The 19,706-nt window shown below is 53.5% G+C and overlaps 1 long non-coding RNA gene across 1 annotated transcript; it reads right to left on the bottom strand.

The window, feature by feature from the left end:
• Positions 1–2,449: 2,449 nt before the first annotated feature.
• Positions 2,450–19,504, bottom strand: LOC140405779 (uncharacterized). Its single transcript, XR_011938756.1, has 2 exons — positions 19,010–19,504; positions 2,450–2,751 (listed from the first exon to the last, which is right to left on the bottom strand). It is a non-coding gene; the product is annotated as an uncharacterized lncRNA (long non-coding RNA).
• Positions 19,505–19,706: the final 202 nt, after the last annotated feature.

Genomic DNA, 19,706 nt, shown 5'->3' with positions numbered 1-19,706 from the left:
GTTCTTATGTTCTTCCCCTGCACTCAGCTCATCTTGATCCGGTTGAAGATGGTGCACAGGGCGGCCTTGACCAGGGCAAGGATGAGTGGTATTTTCCTCAGGGGTGGGGGATATGTGCATATGTTAGTTTTGAGGTGCGGGGTATCATGCCTTCTGGTTTTGCTCTAAACTTGTCAGATCCCTGATCCCCTCTTTAACGCCATATCAGGGGGTCTTGGTAGCGATCTGGAGCCTTGGCCACCGACTCACCTGGCGTTGTATACGGGGGGTCGGAAACGGGACGTCTTTCACCTAGTCGATGGCTCGGAGGCGAGATTGACGGGCTGGAAGGCTTCCCCTCCCCTAGTTGGGAGATCAAGCCCCGCTCTGATACCCTGTTTTGGAGGGAGATGACCGCAGGGGACACCTGCATTGCCTTCCTGCTCTTTCTCTGCCTTAATAGCTGTTTTCTTGTGTATAATGTTTTAATGGTCCCTGTTTAATGTTGGACATTGTTTTAATTATCTTTGATTTTTGTGTGTATACTGTTCAAATGGTCTCTGTTTAATACAAGAAACTGTTTAAATGGCCATTTTTGCGTGGAGAGTACTATTTAAATCGGCTCTTTAACGTAGGAACCTTTTTAAATAATCTGTGTTGACTGGAGGTCACTATTTAAATGTTCTACGTTTAATGTAGGTCCAGGGCACTATTTTAGTTCTCTCTGTTGAAAGGAGGACACTTTTTCAATACTCTCTTTTGAATGCAGAACGGTATTTAAATCAACGCGGTTTTCTGTCGGAAACGGTTTAATTGGTCTATTTAATGTACGAAAATGTTCTAATGACCTCACATTGTTTAAGTAGTTTGTATTTAATATTGTACACGGCTTAAATAGTCTCTGTTAAATTCAGGACACAGGTTAAATAAACTATTTTTTAAAAGGATATGTTTCTAATGTTAGCTTCATGTCGGACACTCATTCAAAGGACCTTTTAAAAATTCGTTCATGGGATGTGGGCGTCGCAGTCTGTGCCAGAATTTTCTGCCAATCCGAAATGGATTGTTAAGAGTCAACAACATAGCTGTGGGTCTGACGTCACATGTCGGCCGGACCAGGTAAAGGCGGCAGATTTCCTCCCGAAAGGACATTTGTGAACCAGATGGGTTTTTACGACAATTGTTTCATGGTCACCATCAAACTTTCAGTGAATTCAAATGTCACCATCTGCCATGGTGGGACTTGAACCTGCGTCCCCAGAGCAGTGCTTAGGGTCTCTGAGTCTTTGGTTAACTCGTCCAATGGAAATACCACTACGCCACCGCCTCCCCTCTACATCTATTCCTGATACCTTTTGTCGCTTACCGAATCTCCTCCCCATCCTCTCTTTGCCTTCCGCACCCAGTGACAGTCATTCCCATCTCTCCGAATCCTTTCTAAACACACTGAAAATCTTCCTTAGCCGCTCATTCCCTCCCCACCCATTGAAATTATTTAAGTTCCCTTGACCCCCGTCACCACCGCTTTCCTATCCACTGAAACGTTTCCCAGCACCATCTGCACTCACTGGAAATTCCCCTCAATATTCTTCTCCCTCCGACCGTTCAAATATCTTGTAGCAAGATCAATCCATCTGTGACGCAGAAAACTCCTTCCCCTCCAGCAGGAATTTCATTCCTTGCGCTAAAATCTTTCACAGTCCTCGAATATCCTTTCCGGTAACCGCCAACCCCGCACCGTGTCCGGAACCCCTCCATGGCGACTAGAGACCCTTCATCCGTGAACCCCTCCATGGCGACTAGAGACCCTTCATCCGTGAACCCCTCCATGGCGCCTAGAAACCCTTCATCCGTGAACCCCTCCATGGCGCCTGGAGACGCTTCACGGTGTTCCGAACAGTTCCATGGCACCTAGAAACCCGTAACTGTGTTCTGAAACACTCCATGGCGTTCAGAAACACTTCACCGTGCCTTGAACCCCTCCATGGCGCCTCAATGCAGTTCGCGGCGCCGAGAAACCGTTAACGGTTCCGGGAAAACTTTTGTGGTGTTCTGAAAACATCCGGGGTGCCCTGGAAAATGAAAGCAAACCTCAGCACCCACTGAACATTTCCTCCACACTCTGATCTCCTGCACCATCCTCTGAATCACTTCACCATCCTCTTACTCACCCACTAAATCCCTCCCCTATTTTCTGAATCAATTGCCGAGCTCCAGAACCATTTCCATGGTTACCTTCTATCACTTCCAGACCCCCAGCTCGTTCTCCATAGCCCAGTACTTGAGACATCCTCACATGTAAGTGGTCAGAGAGCTGATATTGTGGCCCCCTATCTTATCTCAGACCATTTGCACCGACCTCCCCTCCCCTTTATCTGGAATGTTCACATCTGTTCCCAGCCTCAATTCAAACCGGACACCTTCGCTACAGACAGCCTGATCCTGAGGGTTAACAAGACATGAAGCAGTGACCAATGCAGTAAGTTTTATTTCTGATTACAGGCCATTATCCAGACAGCAGGAATACAAGGTCAGGTGTTAGAGGAGTGAAGTAATAAATTAGCCTGTTGTCCAGGAAAGAAGCTTCCATTCAGAGAGAACATGGAGATCCCGGGTTGATGGTCGCCCCTCACTGGATCATTCATCTTGACCTTCAATCCGAATTTGACCCATCATCGTTTTGGGAAGGGAGAAAGTCACGTGCAATCTTCTCAGTGACTGACGGATCACTGATTCTGGCCTCCAACATCGGAGTTTTTGATTTATAACCGTCTAAGAGTAAAAGAAAACATGATGAAGGAATTAATTACGGGTTGATCAGCCTGATGGAGAACAATGAGAAAACAGAAAGCAGAATCTCTCAGCCTGACAGGGACACACTCGGCACAAAGCAGCAACATTAGGTTTGTTGTATATAATAATATTCCACAGTTTACAGCCTCCCACTCCCAGACTTGTATAAACCCACTCCGTCTCCCCACCTCCTGGTCGGAACAAACTCATTCCCTCCCTCCACCTGCTGGTCTGTACAAACACACTCCCTCCACCTCCTGGTCTGTACAAACTCCCTCCCTCCCTCCACCTGCTGGTCTGTACAAACTCACTCCCTCCACCTCCTGGTCTGCACAAACTCACTCCCTCCACCTCCTGGTCTGTACAAACTCACTCCGTCCACCTCCTGGTCTGTACAAACTCACTCCCTCCACCTCCTGGTCTGGACAAACTCACACCCACCACCTCCTGGTCTGCACAAACTCACGCCCTCCACCTCCTGGACTGTACAAACTCACTTTCTCCATCCACCGCCTGGTCTGTACAAACTCACTCCCTCCACATCCTGGTCTGTACAAACTCACACCCTCCACCTCCTGTCTGTACAAACTCACTCCCTCCACATCCTCGTCTGTACAAACTCACTCACTCCACCTCCTGGTCTGTACAAACTCACACCCTCCATATCCTGGTCTGTACAAACTCCCTCCCTCCACCTCCTGATCTGTACAATCTCACTCCCTCTCCTCCTCGTCTGTACAAACTCACGCCCTCCACCTCCTGGTCTGTACAAACTCACTTCCTCCATCCACCTCCTGGTCTGTACAATCTCACTCCCCCTCCTCCTCATCTGTACAAACTGACTCCCTCCCACCACCTCCTGGTCTGTACAAACTCACTTTCTCCATCCACCGCCTGGTCTGTACAAACTCCCGCCCTCCCTCCACCTCCTGGTCTGTACAAACACATTCCCTCCACCTCCTGGTCTGGACAAACACATGCCCTCCCTCCACATCCTGCTCTGTAAAAACGCACACCCTCCAACTCCTGGTCTGTACAAACTCACTCACTCCCTCCACTCGTGGTCTTCACAAACTCACTCCCTCCACCTCACGGTCTGTATAAACTCACTCCCTCCACCTCCTGGTCTGTACAAACTTACTCCCTCCCTCCACCTCCTGGTCTGTACAAAGTCACTCCCTCAACCTCCTGGTCTGTACAAACTCACCCCCACCACCTCCTGGTCTGTACAAACTCCCTCACTCCCTCCACATCCTGGTCTTCACATACTCACCCCCACCACCTCCTGGTCTGCACAAACTCCCTCCCTCCACCTCCTGGTGTGTACAAACTACCTCCCTCCACCTCCTGGTCTGGACAAACTCACTCCCTCCCTCCACTTCCTGGTCTGTACAAATTCACTCCTTCCACCTCCTGGTCTGTACAAACTCCCTCCCTCCACAGCCTGGTCTGTACAAACACACACCATCCACCTCCGGGTCAATACAAACTCCCTCGGTCCACTTTCTGGTGTGTACAATCTCACTCCCTCCACCTCCTGATCTGTACAGACTCACTCCTTCCCTCCTCCTCCTGGTCTGTACAAATAGACACGCTTCCTCCACCTCCTGGTCTGTACATACTTACACCCTCCACCTCCTGATCTGTACAAATAGACTCCCTCCCTCCACCTCTTCGTCTGTACAAACTCATTCCCTCCACCTCCTGGTCTGTAAAAACTCCCTCCCACCACCTCCTGGTCTGTACAAACTCACTCACTCCACCTCCGGGTCTGCACAAACTCTCTCCCTCCACCTCCTGGTCTGTACAATCTCACTCCCCCCTCCTCCTCGTCTGTACAAACTCACTCCCTCCAACCACCTTCTGGTCTGTACAAACTCACTTCCTCCATCCACGTCCTGGTCTGTACAAACTCCCTCCCTCCCTCCACCTCCTGTTCAGGACAAACACACGCCGTCCAACTCCTGGTCTGTACAAACTCACTCCCTCCCTCCACCTCCTGGTCTGTACTAATAGACTCCCTCCCTCCACTTCATGGTCTGTACAAACTCACTCACTCCACCTCCTGGCCTGCACAAACTCACACCCTCCACCTCCTGGTCTGTACAAACTAACTCTGTCCACCTCCAGGTCTGCACAAACTCACTCCCTCCAGCTCCTGGTCTGTACAAACTAAGTCTGTTCACCTCCTGGTCTGCACAAACTCACACCCTCCACCTCCTGGTCTGTACAAACTAACTCTGTCCACCTCCTGGTCTGCACAAACTCACTCCCTCCAGCTCCTGATCTGTACAAACTCACACCCTGCACCTCCTGGTCTGTACAAACTCACTCACTCCACCTCCTGGTCTGCACAAACTCACTCCCTCCACATCCTGGTCTGTACAAACTCACTCCGTCCACCTCCTGGTCTGCACAAAATCGCTCCCTCCACCTCCTGGTCTGCACAAACTCACTCGCTCAACATCCTGGTCTGTACAAACTCACTCCGTCCACCTCCTGGTCTGCACAAACTCACTCCCTCCACCTCCTGGTCTGCACAAACTCACTTCCGCCACCTCCTGGTCTGTACAAGCTCTCTCGCTCCACCTCCTGGTCTGTACAAACTCTCTCGCTCCACCTCCTGGTCTGTACAAAGTCACTCCCTCAACTTCCTGGTCTGTACAAACTCCCTCACTCCCTCCACCTCCAGGTCTTCACATACTCACTCTCTCCACCTCCTGGTCTGTACAATCTCCCTCCCTCCACCTCCTGGTCTGTACAAACTCGCTCCCTCCGTCTCCTGGTCTGTACAAACTCCCTCCCTCCACCTCCTGGTCTGTACAAACTCCCTTCCTCCTCCTCCTGGTCTGTACAAACTCCCTCCCTCCACCTCCTGGTCTGTACAAACTACCTCCCTCCACCTCCTGGTCTGTACAAACTCCCTCCCCCCACCTCCTGTTCTGTAAAAACTCACACCCTCCACCTCCTGGTCTGTACAAACTCGCTCACTCCACATCCTGGTCTGTACAAACTCACTCCCTCCACCTCCTGGTCTGGACAAACTCCCTCCCTGCACCTCCTGGTCTGTACAAACTCCCTCCCTCCACCTCCTGGTCTGGACAAACACACTCCTTCCCTCCACCTCCTAGTCTGTACAAACTCCTTCCCTCCCTCCACCTCCAGATCTGTACAGATATACTCCCTCCTCCTCCTGGTCCGGACAAGCTCACTCAATCCCTCCACCTCTTGGTCTGTACAAACTCACACCCTCCACCTCCTGGTCTGCACAAACTCCCTCCCTCCACCTTCTGGTGTGTACAATCTCACTCCCTCCACCTCCTGGTCTGTACATACTTACACCCTCCACCTCCTGATCTGTACAAATAGACTCCCTCCCTCCACCTCTTCGTCTGTACAAACTCACACCCTCCACCTCCTGGTCTGTACAAACTCCCTCCCACCACCTCCTGGTCTATACAAACTCACTCATTCCACCTCCTGGTCTGCACAAACTCACTCCCTCCACCTCCTGGTTTGTACAATCTCACTCCCCCCTCCTCCTCGTCTGTACAAGCTCACTCCCTCCCACCACCTCCTGGTCTGTACAAACTCACTTCCTCCATCCACCTCTTGGTCTGTACAAACTCCCTCCCTCCCTCCACCTCCAGGTCTGTACAAACACAGGCCCTCCCTCCAAATCCTGCTCTGTACAAACGCACACCCTCCAACTCCTGGTCTGTAAAAAATCACGCCCTCCCTCCACCTCCTGGTCAGTACAAATAGACTCCCGCCCTCCACTACCTGGTCTGTACGGACTCACTCACTCCACCTCCTGGTCTGCACAAACCCCCTCCCTCCACCTCCTGGTCAGTACAAACTCACACCCTGCACCTCCTGGTCAGTACAAACTCACTCCCTCCATATCCTGGTCTGTACAAACTCACTCCCTCCACATCCTTGTCTGTACAAACTCCCTCCCTCTTCCACCTCCTGGTCTGTACAAACTCCCTCCCTCCAGCTCCTGGTCTGGACAAACACACTCCCTCCACCTCCTGGTGTTTACAAACTCCCTCCCTCCACCTCCTGGTGTTTACAAACTCACTCCCTCCACCTCCTGGTCTGTACAAACTACCTCCCTCCACCTCCTGGTCTGTACAAACTCCCTCCCTCCACCTCCTGGTCTGTACAAACTCACTCCCTCCCTCCACCTCCTGGTCTGTACAAACTCACTCCCTCCCTCCACCTCCTGGTCTGTACAAATTCACTCCCTCCACCTCCTAGTCTGTAAAAAATTCCCTCCCTCCACCTCCTGGTCTGTACAAACTCCCTACCTCCACCTCCTGGTCAGTACAAACTCACTCCCTCCCTCCACCTCCTGGTCTGTACAAATTCACTCCCTCCACCTCCTGGTCTGTAAAAACTCCCTCCCTCCACCTCCTGGTCTGTACAAACTCACTCCCTCCACCTCCTGGTCTGTACAAACTCACTCCCTCCACATCCTGATCTGTACAAACTCACTCCCTCCACCTCCTGATCTGTACAAACTCCCTCCCTCCACCTCTGGGTCTGTACAAACTCCCTCTCTCCCTCCACCTCCTGGTCTGTACAAACTCCCTCCCTCCACCTCCTGGTCTGGACAAACACACTCGCTCCCTCCACCTCCTGGTGTTTACAAACTCACTCCCTCCACCCTCTGGTCTGTAAAAACTCCTTCCCTCCCTCCACCTCCTGGTCTTGACAAACTCCCTCCCTCCACCTCCTGGTCTGTACAAACTCCCTCCCTCCCTCCAACTCCTGGTCTACACAAACGTACTCCCTCCACCTCCTGGTCTGCACAAACTCACTCCCTCCACCTCCTGGTCTGCACAAACTCCCTCCCTCCAACTCCTGGTCTGTACAAACTCCCTCCCTCCACCTCCTGGTCAGTACAAACTCACTCCCTCCACCTCCAGGTCTGTACAAACTCCCTCCCTCTACCTCCTGGTCTATACAAACTCACTCCCTCCACCTCCTGGTCTGTACAAACTCACTCCACCTCCTGGTCTGTACAAACTCCCTCCCTCCACCTCCTGGTCTGTACAAACTCCCTCCCTCCACCTCCTGGTCAGTACAAACTCACTCCCTCCACCTCCAGGTCTGTACAAACTCCCTCCCTCCACCTCCTGGTCTATACAAACTCACTCCCTCCACCTCCAGGTCTGTACAAACTCCCTCCCTCCACCTCCTGGTCTGTACAAACTCACTCCCTCCACCTCCAGGTCTGTACAAACTCCCTCCCTCCACCTCTTGGTCTGTACAAACTCCCTCTCTCCCTCCACCTCCTGGTCTGGACAAACACACTCGCTCCCTCCACCTCCTGGTGTTTACAAACTCACTCCCTCCACCTCCTGGTCTGTACAAACTCCTTCCCTCCCTCCACCTCCTGGTCTTGACAAACTCCCTCCCTCCACCTCCTGGTCTGTACAAACTCCCTCCCTCCCTCCAACTGGTCTACACAAACGTACTCCCTCCACCTCCTGGTCTGTACAAACTCACTGCCTCCACCTCCTGGACTGTGCCAACTCCCTCCCTCCACCTCCTGGTCTGTACAAACTCACGCCCTCCACCTCCTGGTCTGTACAAAGTCACTCCCTCAACCTCCTGGTCTGTACAAACTCACTCCCTCCACTTCCTGGTCTGTACAAACTCCCTCACTCCCTCCACCTCCTGGTCTTCACATACTCACTCCCTCCACCTCCTGGTCTGTACAAACTATCTCCCTCCACCTCCTGGTCTGTACAAACTCACTCCCTCCCTCCACCTCCTGGTCTGTACAAATTCACTCCCTCCACCTCCTGGTCTGTAAAAACTCCCTCCCTCCACCTCCTGGTGTTTACAAACTCACTCCCTCCACCTCCTGGTCTGTAAAAACTCACTCCCTCCACCTCCTGGTCTGCACAAACTCACTCCCTCCACCTCCTGGTCTGCACAAACTCCCTCCCTCCACCTCCTGGTCTGTACAAACTCCCTCCCTCCACCTCCTGGTCAGTACAAACTCACTCCCTCCACCTCCAGGTCTGTACAAACTCCCTCCCTCCACCTCCTGGTCTATACAAACTCACTCCCTCCACCTCCTGGTCTGTACAAACTCGCTCCCTCCACCTCCTGGTCTGCACAAACTCCCTCCCTCCAACTCCTGGTCTGTACAAACTCCCTCCCTCCACCTCCTGGTCAGTACAAACTCACTCCCTCCACCTCCAGGTCTGTACAAACTCCCTCCCTCCACCTCCTGGTCTATACAAACTCACTCCCTCCACCTCCTGGTCTGTACAAACTCACTCCCTCCACCTCCTGGTCTGTACAAACTCCCTCCCTCCACCTCCTGGTCTGTACAAACTCCCTCCCTCCACCTCCTGGTCAGTACAAACTCACTCCCTCCACCTCCAGGTCTGTACAAACTCCCTCCCTCCACCTCCTGGTCTATACAAACTCACTCCCTCCACCTCCAGGTCTGTACAAACTCCCTCCCTCCACCTCCTGGTCTGTACAAACTCACTCCCTCCACCTCCAGGTCTGTACAAACTCCCTCCCTCCACCTCTGGGTCTGTACAAACTCGCTCCCTCCACCTCCTGGTCTGGACAAACACACTCGCTCCCTCCACCTCCTGGTGTTTACAAACTCACTCCCTCCACCTCCTGGTCTGTACAAACTCCTTCCCTCCCTCCACCTCCTGGTCTTGACAAACTCCCTCCCTCCACCTCCTGGTCTGTACAAACTCCCTCCCTCCACCTCCTGGTCAGTACAAACTCCCTCCCTCCCTCCAACTGGTCTACACAAACGTACTCCCTCCACCTCCTGGTCTGTACAAACTCACTGCCTCCACCTCCTGGACTGTGCCAACTCCCTCCCTCCACCTCCTGGTCTGTACAAAGTCACTCCCTCAACCTCCTGGTCTGTACAAACTCACTCCCTCCACTTCCTGGTCAGTACAAACTCCCTCACTCCCTCCACCTCCTGGTCTTCACATACTCACTCCCGCCACCTCCTGGTCTGTACAAACTATCTCCCTCCACCTCCTGGTGTTTACAAACTCACTCCCTCCACCACCTGGTCTGTACAAACTCACTCCCTCCACCACCTGGTCTGTACAAACTCACACCCGCCACCTCCTGGTCTGTACAAACTCACACCCTCCCACCTCCTGGTCTGTACAAACCCACTGCCTCCACATCCTGTTCAGTGCAAATTCCCTCCCTCACCCTCCCGTTCTGTACAAACTCACTCCCTCCACCTCCTGGTCCGTACAAACTCCCTCGCTCCACCTCCTGGTCCGTACAAACTCCCTCGCCCCACCTCGTGGTCTGTACAAACTCACTCCCTCCACCTCCTGGTCTGTACAAACTCCCTCGCCCCACCTCCTGGTCTGCACAAACTCACTCCCTCCACCTACTGGTCTGTACAAACTCACACCCTCCCACCTCCTGGTCTGTACAAACCCACTGCCTCCACATCCTGTTCAGTGCAAATTCCCTCCCTCACCCTCCCGTTCTGTACAAACTCACTCCCTCCACCTCCTGGTCCATACAAACTCCCTCGCTCCACCTCCTGGTCCGTACAAACTCCCTCGCCCCACCTCGTGGTCTGTACAAACTCACTCCCTCCACCTCCTGGTCTGTACAAACTCCCTCGCCCCACCTCCTGGTCTGTACAAACTCACTCCCTCCACCTCCTGGTCTGTACAAACTCCCTCGCCCCACCTCCTTGTCTGTACAAACTCCCTCCCTCTTCCACCTCCTGGTCTGTACAAACTCCCTCCCTCCAGCTCCTGGTCTGGACAAACACACTCCCTCCACCTCCTGGTGTTTACAAACTCCCTCCCTCCACCTCCTGGTGTTTACAAACTCACTCCCTCCACCTCCTGGTCTGTACAAACTACCTCCCTCCACCTCCTGGTCTGTACAAACTCCCTCCCTCCACCTCCTGGTCTGTACAAACTCACTCCCTCCCTCCACCTCCTGGTCTGTACAAACTCACTCCCTCCCTCCACCTCCTGGTCTGTACAAATTCACTCCCTCCACCTCCTAGTCTGTAAAAAATTCCCTCCCTCCACCTCCTGGTCTGTACAAACTCCCTACCTCCACCTCCTGGTCAGTACAAACTCACTCCCTCCCTCCACCTCCTGGTCTGTACAAATTCACTCCCTCCACCTCCTGGTCTGTAAAAACTCCCTCCCTCCACCTCCTGGTCTGTACAAACTCACTCCCTCCACCTCCTGGTCTGTACAAACTCACTCCCTCCACATCCTGATCTGTACAAACTCACTCCCTCCACCTCCTGATCTGTACAAACTCCCTCCCTCCACCTCTGGGTCTGTACAAACTCCCTCTCTCCCTCCACCTCCTGGTCTGTACAAACTCCCTCCCTCCACCTCCTGGTCTGGACAAACACACTCGCTCCCTCCACCTCCTGGTGTTTACAAACTCACTCCCTCCACCCTCTGGTCTGTAAAAACTCCTTCCCTCCCTCCACCTCCTGGTCTTGACAAACTCCCTCCCTCCACCTCCTGGTCTGTACAAACTCCCTCCCTCCCTCCAACTCCTGGTCTACACAAACGTACTCCCTCCACCTCCTGGTCTGCACAAACTCACTCCCTCCACCTCCTGGTCTGCACAAACTCCCTCCCTCCAACTCCTGGTCTGTACAAACTCCCTCCCTCCACCTCCTGGTCAGTACAAACTCACTCCCTCCACCTCCAGGTCTGTACAAACTCCCTCCCTCTACCTCCTGGTCTATACAAACTCACTCCCTCCACCTCCTGGTCTGTACAAACTCACTCCACCTCCTGGTCTGTACAAACTCCCTCCCTCCACCTCCTGGTCTGTACAAACTCCCTCCCTCCACCTCCTGGTCAGTACAAACTCACTCCCTCCACCTCCAGGTCTGTACAAACTCCCTCCCTCCACCTCCTGGTCTATACAAACTCACTCCCTCCACCTCCAGGTCTGTACAAACTCCCTCCCTCCACCTCCTGGTCTGTACAAACTCACTCCCTCCACCTCCAGGTCTGTACAAACTCCCTCCCTCCACCTCTTGGTCTGTACAAACTCCCTCTCTCCCTCCACCTCCTGGTCTGGACAAACACACTCGCTCCCTCCACCTCCTGGTGTTTACAAACTCACTCCCTCCACCTCCTGGTCTGTACAAACTCCTTCCCTCCCTCCACCTCCTGGTCTTGACAAACTCCCTCCCTCCACCTCCTGGTCTGTACAAACTCCCTCCCTCCCTCCAACTGGTCTACACAAACGTACTCCCTCCACCTCCTGGTCTGTACAAACTCACTGCCTCCACCTCCTGGACTGTGCCAACTCCCTCCCTCCACCTCCTGGTCTGTACAAACTCACGCCCTCCACCTCCTGGTCTGTACAAAGTCACTCCCTCAACCTCCTGGTCTGTACAAACTCACTCCCTCCACTTCCTGGTCTGTACAAACTCCCTCACTCCCTCCACCTCCTGGTCTTCACATACTCACTCCCTCCACCTCCTGGTCTGTACAAACTATCTCCCTCCACCTCCTGGTCTGTACAAACTCACTCCCTCCCTCCACCTCCTGGTCTGTACAAATTCACTCCCTCCACCTCCTGGTCTGTAAAAACTCCCTCCCTCCACCTCCTGGTGTTTACAAACTCACTCCCTCCACCTCCTGGTCTGTAAAAACTCACTCCCTCCACCTCCTGGTCTGCACAAACTCACTCCCTCCACCTCCTGGTCTGCACAAACTCCCTCCCTCCACCTCCTGGTCTGTACAAACTCCCTCCCTCCACCTCCTGGTCAGTACAAACTCACTCCCTCCACCTCCAGGTCTGTACAAACTCCCTCCCTCCACCTCCTGGTCTATACAAACTCACTCCCTCCACCTCCTGGTCTGTACAAACTCGCTCCCTCCACCTCCTGGTCTGCACAAACTCCCTCCCTCCAACTCCTGGTCTGTACAAACTCCCTCCCTCCACCTCCTGGTCAGTACAAACTCACTCCCTCCACCTCCAGGTCTGTACAAACTCCCTCCCTCCACCTCCTGGTCTATACAAACTCACTCCCTCCACCTCCTGGTCTGTACAAACTCACTCCCTCCACCTCCTGGTCTGTACAAACTCCCTCCCTCCACCTCCTGGTCTGTACAAACTCCCTCCCTCCACCTCCTGGTCAGTACAAACTCACTCCCTCCACCTCCAGGTCTGTACAAACTCCCTCCCTCCACCTCCTGGTCTATACAAACTCACTCCCTCCACCTCCAGGTCTGTACAAACTCCCTCCCTCCACCTCCTGGTCTGTACAAACTCACTCCCTCCACCTCCAGGTCTGTACAAACTCCCTCCCTCCACCTCTGGGTCTGTACAAACTCGCTCCCTCCACCTCCTGGTCTGGACAAACACACTCGCTCCCTCCACCTCCTGGTGTTTACAAACTCACTCCCTCCACCTCCTGGTCTGTACAAACTCCTTCCCTCCCTCCACCTCCTGGTCTTGACAAACTCCCTCCCTCCACCTCCTGGTCTGTACAAACTCCCTCCCTCCACCTCCTGGTCAGTACAAACTCCCTCCCTCCCTCCAACTGGTCTACACAAACGTACTCCCTCCACCTCCTGGTCTGTACAAACTCACTGCCTCCACCTCCTGGACTGTGCCAACTCCCTCCCTCCACCTCCTGGTCTGTACAAAGTCACTCCCTCAACCTCCTGGTCTGTACAAACTCACTCCCTCCACTTCCTGGTCAGTACAAACTCCCTCACTCCCTCCACCTCCTGGTCTTCACATACTCACTCCCGCCACCTCCTGGTCTGTACAAACTATCTCCCTCCACCTCCTGGTGTTTACAAACTCACTCCCTCCACCACCTGGTCTGTACAAACTCACTCCCTCCACCACCTGGTCTGTACAAACTCACACCCGCCACCTCCTGGTCTGTACAAACTCACACCCTCCCACCTCCTGGTCTGTACAAACCCACTGCCTCCACATCCTGTTCAGTGCAAATTCCCTCCCTCACCCTCCCGTTCTGTACAAACTCACTCCCTCCACCTCCTGGTCCGTACAAACTCCCTCGCTCCACCTCCTGGTCCGTACAAACTCCCTCGCCCCACCTCGTGGTCTGTACAAACTCACTCCCTCCACCTCCTGGTCTGTACAAACTCCCTCGCCCCACCTCCTGGTCTGCACAAACTCACTCCCTCCACCTACTGGTCTGTACAAACTCACACCCTCCCACCTCCTGGTCTGTACAAACCCACTGCCTCCACATCCTGTTCAGTGCAAATTCCCTCCCTCACCCTCCCGTTCTGTACAAACTCACTCCCTCCACCTCCTGGTCCATACAAACTCCCTCGCTCCACCTCCTGGTCCGTACAAACTCCCTCGCCCCACCTCGTGGTCTGTACAAACTCACTCCCTCCACCTCCTGGTCTGTACAAACTCCCTCGCCCCACCTCCTGGTCTGCACAAACTCACTCCCTCCACCTACTGGTCTGCACTAACTCACACCCGCCACCTCCTGGTCTGTACAAACTCACACCCTCCCACCTCCTGGTCTGTACAAACCCACTGCCTCCACCTCCTGTTCAGTGCAAATTCCCTCCCTCACCCTCCCGTTCTGTACAAACTCACTCCCTCCACCTACTGGTCTGTACAAACTCCCTCGCCCCACCTCCTGGTCTGTACAAACTCATGCCCTTCACCTCCTGGTCTGTACAAACTCCCTCGCCCCACCTCCTGGTCTGTACAAACTCACGCCCTTCACCTCCTGGTCTGCAAAAACTCACTTCCTCCATCCACCGCCTGGTCTGTACAAACTCCCTCCCTCCCACCACCTCCTGGTCTGTACAAACACATTCCCTCCACCTCCTGTTCCAGACAAACACATGCCCATCCTCCACATCCTGCTCTGTAAAAACGCACACCCTCCAACTCCTGGTCTGTACAAACTCACTCACTCCCTCCACTTCCTGGTCTGTACAAATAGACTCCCTCCCTCCACTTCCTGGTCTGTACAAACTCACACACTCCATCTCCTGGTCTGTACAAACTACCTCCCTCCACCTCCTGGTCTGCACAAACTCACTCCCTCCACCTCCTGGTCTGCACAAACTCACTCCGTCCACCTCCTGGTCTGTACAAACTCACTCCCTCCACCTCCTGGTCTGGACAAACTCACACCCACCACCTGGTCTGGACAAACTCACTCCCTCCACCTCCTGGTCTGGACAAACTACCTCCCTCCACCTCCTGGTCTGCACAAACTCACTCTCTCCACCTCCTGGTCTGGACAAACTCACACCCACCACCTGGTGGTCTGTTCAAACTCACTCCCTCCACCTCCTGGTCTGTACAAACTCACTTTCTCCATCCACCGCCTGTCTGTACAAACTCACTCCCTCCACATCCTCGTCTGTACAAACTCACTCACTCCACCTCCTGGTCTGTACAAACACACACCCTCCACATCCTGTTCTGTACAAACTCCCTCCCTCCACCTCCTGGTCTGTACAATCTCACTCCCTCTCCTCCTCGTCTGTACAAACTCACGCCCTCCACCTCCTGGTCTGTACAAACTCACTTCCTCCATCCACCTCCTGGTCTGTACAATCTCACTCCCCCTCCTTCTCATCTGTACAAACTCACTCCCTCCCACCACCTCCTGGTCTGTACAAACTCACTTTCTCCATCCACCGCCTGGTCTGTACAAACTCCCTCCCTCCCTCCACCTCCTGGTCTGTACAAACACATTCCCTCCACCTCCTGGTCTGGACAAACACATGCCCTCCCTCCACATCCTGCTCTGTAAAAACGCACACCCTCCAACTCCTTGTCTGTACAAACTCACTCACTCCCTCCACTTCCTGGTCTGTACAAATAGACTCCCTCCCTCCACTTCCTGGTCTGTACAAACTCACTCACTCCACCTCCTGGTCTGCACAAACTCACTCCCTCCACATCCTGGTCTGTACAAACACACTCCGTCCACCTCCTGGTCTGCACAAACTCACTCCCTCCACCTCCTGGTCTGCACAAACTCACACCCGCCACCTCCTGGTCTGTACAAACTCACTCCCTCCACCTCCCGTTCCGTACAAACTCACTCCCTCCACCTCCTCGTCTGTACAAACTCCCTCGCACCACCTCCTGGTCTGTACAAACTCACGCCCTCCACCTCCTGATCTGTACAAAGTCACTCCCTCAACTTCCTGGTCTGTACAGACTCCCTCACTCCCTCCACCTCCTGGTCTTCACATACTCACTCTCTCCACCTCCTGGTCTGTTCAATCTCCCTCCCTCCACCTCCTGGTCTGTACAAACTCCCTACCTCCACCTCCTGGTCTGTACAAACTCCCTCCCTCCACCTCCTGTTCTGTAAAAGCTCTCACCCTCCACCTCCTGGTCTGTACAAACTCGCTCCCTCCACATCCTGGTCTGTACAAACTCACTCCCTCCACCTCCTGGTCTGGACAAACTCCCTCCCTCCACCTCCTGGTCTGTACAAACTCACTCCCTCCCTGCACCTCCTGGTCTGTACAAACTCCCTCCCTCCACCTCCTGGTCTGGACAAACACACTCCCTCCCTCCACCTCCTAGTCTGTACAAACCCCTTCCCTCCCTCCACCTCCAGGTCTGTACAGATATACTCCCCCCTCCTCCTGGTCCGGACAAGCTCACTCAATCCCTCCACCTCTTGGTCTGTACAAACTCACACCCTCCACGTCCTGGTCTGCACAAACTCCCTCCCTCCACCTTCTGGTGTGTACAATCTCACTCCCTCCACCTCCTGATCTGTAGAGACTCACTCCCTCCCTCCTCCTCCTGGTCTGTACAAATAGACTTGCTTCCTCCACCTCCTGGTCTGTACATACTTACACCCTCCACCTCCTGATCTGTACAAATAGACTCCCTCCCTCCACCTCTTCGTCTGTACAAACTCACACCCTCCACCTCCTGGTCTGTACAAACTCCCTCCCACCACCTCCTGGTCTGTACAAACTCACTCATTCCACCTCCTGGTCTGCACAAACTCACTCCCTCCACCTCCTGGTCTGTACAATCTCACTCCCCCCTCCTCCTCGTCTGTGCAAGCTCACTCCCTCCCACCACCTCCTGGTTTGTACAAACTCACTTCCTCCATCCACCTCCTGGTCTGTACAACCTCCCTCCCTCCTTCCACCTTCTGGTCTGTACAATCACATTCCCTCCACCTCCTGGTCTGGACAAACACACGCCCTCCCTCCAAATCCTGCTCTGTACAAACGCACACCGTCCAACTCCTGGTCTGTACAAACTCACTCCCTCTACATCCTGGTCTGTACAAACGCACTCCCTCCACCCTCTGGTCTGTACAAACTCCCTCCCTCCACCTCCTTGTCTGTACAAACCCCCTCCCTCCACCTCCTGGTCAGTACAACTCACACCCTCCACCTCCTGGTCTGTACAAACTCACTCCCTCTACATCCTGGTCTGTACAAACTCCCTCCCTCCACCTCCTGGTCTGTACAAACTCCCTCCCTCCACCTCCTGGTCTGGACAAACACACTCCCTCCACCTCCTGGTGTTTACAAACTCACTCCCTCCACCTCCTGGTCTGTACAAACTACCTCCCTCCACCTCCTGGTCTGTACAAACTCACTCCCTCCCTCCACCTTCTGGTCTGTACAAATTCACTCCCTCCACCTCCTGGTCTGTAAAAACTCCCTCCCTCCACCTCCTGGTCTGTACAAACTCCCTACCTCCACCTCCTGGTCAGTACAAACTCCCTCCCTCCACCTCCTGGTCTGTACAAACTCACTCCCTCCACCTCCTGGTCTGTACAAACTCACTCCCTCCACATCCTGATCTGTACAAACTCACTCCCTCCACCTCCTGATCTGTACAAACTCCCTCCCTTCACCTCTGGGTCTGTACAAACTCCCTCTCTCCCTCCACCTCCTGGTCCGTACAAACTCCCTCCCTCCACCTCCTGGTCTGGACAAACTCCTTCCCTCCCTCCACCTCCTGGTCTTGACAAACTCCCTCCCTCCACCTCCTGGTCTGTACAAACTCCCTCCCTCCCTCCAACTCCTGGTCTACACAAACGTACTCCCTCCACCTCCTGGTCTGTACAAACTCACTGCCTCCACCTCCTGGACTGTGCCAACTCCCTCCCTCCACCTCCTGGTCTGTACAAACTCACGCCCTCCACCTCCTGCTCTGTACAAAGTCACTCCCTCAACCTCCTGGTCTGTACAAACTCACTCCCTCCACTTCCTGGTCTGTACAAACTCCCTCACTCCCTCCACCTCCTGGTCTTCACATACTCACTCCCTCCACCTCCTGGTCTGTACAAACTATCTCCCTCCACCTCCTGGTCTGTACAAACTCACTCCCTCCCTCCTCCTCCTGGTCTGTACAAATTCACTCCCTCCACCTCCTGGTCTGTAAAAACTCCCTCCCTCCACCTCCTGGTCTGTACAAACTCCCTACCTCCACCTCCTGGTCAGTACAAACTCCCTCCCTCCACCTCCTGTTCTGTAGAAACTCCCTCCTTCCAACTCCTGGTCTGCACAAACTGACTCCCTCCACCTCCTGGTCTGTACAAACTCACACCCTCCAGCTCCTGGTCTGTACAAACTCACTCCCTCCACCTCCTGGTCTTTACAAATTCACACCCTCAACCTCCTGGTCTGCACAAAGTCACTCCGTCCCTCTACCTCCTGGTCTACATCAACACACTCCCTCCCTCCTCCTTCTCTGTACAAACTCACTACCTCCCTCTACCTCCTGTACCGAAGTACAGTGAAAATTAAATGGGGAGAAATAGCTGATAGAGATGCTGATCCTGTCTTCACACACAGTCCACACTCTCACAATCTGTAGCAGTGTCAGTGACCAGGAACAGTAACTGAATTCTGCAATAAGGACAATGACAGAGTTTGCTATCCGGATCAATGATCCCACTATGACCCAGCAACGTGCCCCGCTCAGTAACTTGTGGTTTCATTATTGATCCATGTGGACCAGCTCACAAAACCAACAAGCCCCGCGAAACACTCCGATAGTGACTAAAATATCAGAGATTTACCAATGGAGATTGTTTATCCTGAATTCTTCAGTTTGTTTTAGAATCTCACAATCCACATCTCTTAACCTATCAAACCATTGCATTCAAAGCAAATACAATCGATTTAAAATTAATCTGCATGAACCCCAGCGGCTTTAGTGTTGGAGAACGTTCAGAGATTCTTCCTTCCTTCCATAATACCTGGTTTCGCTCCAGTAGGATTGCTCTGAGTCAGCACGAGAAGTACAAGCACCAGGAACAACGCTTTCTGCATCTTCACTGGGGTCTGTCAGAGTTACGGTCAGAATGCTGGTGTAGATCTGCTCTCTATCTAATCGCGGAGTGTTGCTGCTTTTATAATCCCACGAGCGGGCGTGTCTGCTTCCTGGTGATATCATTGGAAACTGTTTTCCTTAATGCTGCCTTATTTCCATGAATGTCGCCTTGAGCAAAGCCAGATCCACACAGCTGTTTAGTTTAAAAATCTAAAGGGGACAGCAGTGTACCTCGCTAGTGTTCCACATGATGTGTTCCTCTTGCTGACAGCCTCTCCCTCCGAAATGAAGCTGTGCTTAGAGTGCATATACAGACACAGTGCCTGTAAAAATGTTCATCAAAACCCCTGAATTTGGACGAACGTCCTTTTTTGTGAAGCACATCTGTATCTTAGACCCTGTCGCGTTGTGTAAGGCCACCTTCAGATGCCTATCCACATGTAGGTCCGGACACTGTATCCCTGCACTCTTCAGACCGGAGACATTATTTCCCTGTAGTCCCTCCCTAGCACTTTTGTTAAAATGCATCACGTCACAATGAAGGAAAAGAAGAGCAAAGCAAATTACAGCACAAGAGCAGGCCCTTCGGCCCTTCAAGACTGCAGCCACTTTGCTGCCCGTCT

This window comes from Scyliorhinus torazame, unplaced genomic scaffold (assembly GCF_047496885.1).
Source record: "Scyliorhinus torazame isolate Kashiwa2021f unplaced genomic scaffold, sScyTor2.1 scaffold_222, whole genome shotgun sequence".
In the NCBI taxonomy this organism is placed as follows: domain Eukaryota; kingdom Metazoa; phylum Chordata; class Chondrichthyes; order Carcharhiniformes; family Scyliorhinidae; genus Scyliorhinus; species Scyliorhinus torazame.
The sequence above is the reverse complement of the archived record's forward strand: the minus strand, read 5'-3'. Positions and strand labels throughout refer to the sequence as shown.